The sequence below is a fragment of the Arachis duranensis genome, chromosome 2 (assembly GCF_000817695.3).
Source record: "Arachis duranensis cultivar V14167 chromosome 2, aradu.V14167.gnm2.J7QH, whole genome shotgun sequence".
NCBI classification, from domain to species: domain Eukaryota; kingdom Viridiplantae; phylum Streptophyta; class Magnoliopsida; order Fabales; family Fabaceae; genus Arachis; species Arachis duranensis.
In genome coordinates this window covers 17,919,708-17,920,602 of record NC_029773.3, presented here as the reverse complement: position 1 = coordinate 17,920,602, position 895 = coordinate 17,919,708, and the positions used below count along the sequence as shown (strand labels likewise).

Genomic DNA, 895 nt, shown 5'->3' with positions numbered 1-895 from the left:
AATAATAATAATGCAAGGAGAATGCTTGGTGATTTCACAAAGCCAACGTCCAAGTTTGATGGAAAAAGCATCTCCATTCCTGCCATTGGAGCCAATAACTTTGAGCTGAAACCTCAGCTAGTTGCCTTAATGCAACAAAACTGCAAGTTTTATGGACTTCCATCTGAAGATCCTTATCAGTTCTTAACTGAGTTCTTGCAGATCTGTGAGACTGTTAAGACGAATGGAGTAGATCCTGAAGTCTACAGGCTCATGCTTTTCTCTTTTGCTGTAAGAGACAGAGCTAGAATATGGTTGGATTCACAACCTAAGGATAGCCTGGACTCCTGGGATAAGTTGGTCACTACCTTCTTGGATAAATTCTTTCCTCCTCAAAAGCTGAGCAAGCTTAGAGTGGATGTTCAGACCTTCAAACAAAAAGATGGTGAATCCCTCTATGAAGCTTGGGAAAGATACAAGCAGTTGACCAAAAGGTGTCCATCTGACATGTTTTCAGAATGGACCATATTAGATATATTCTATTATGGCCTATCTGAATTTTCGAAAATGTCATTGGATCATTCTGCAGGTGGATCAATTCACCTAAAGAAAACACCTGCAGAAGCTCAAGAACTTATTAACATGGTTGCAAACAACCAATTCATGTACACTTCTGAGAGGAATTCCATTAATAATGGGACACCTCAAAGGAAGGGAGTTCTTGAAATTGATGCTCTGAATGCCATATTGGCTCAGAACAAAGTGCTGACTCAGTAAGTCAACATGATCTCTCAAAGTCTGAATGGATGGCAAAATGCATCCAACAGTACTAAAGAGGCAGCTTCTGAAGAAGCTTATGATCCTGAGAACCCTGCCATGACAGAGGTTAATTACATGGGTGAACCTTATGTAAACA

General features: G+C 40.1%; 1 non-coding gene across 1 annotated transcript; it reads right to left on the bottom strand.

Annotated features, from left to right (window-relative positions):
• Nucleotides 1-384: 384 nt before the first annotated feature.
• On the bottom strand, nt 385-488 carry LOC127745199 (small nucleolar RNA R71). The gene has a single exon (XR_008006396.1). It is a non-coding gene; the product is annotated as a small nucleolar RNA R71 (small nucleolar RNA).
• Between the last annotated feature and the right edge of the window lie 407 nt (nt 489-895).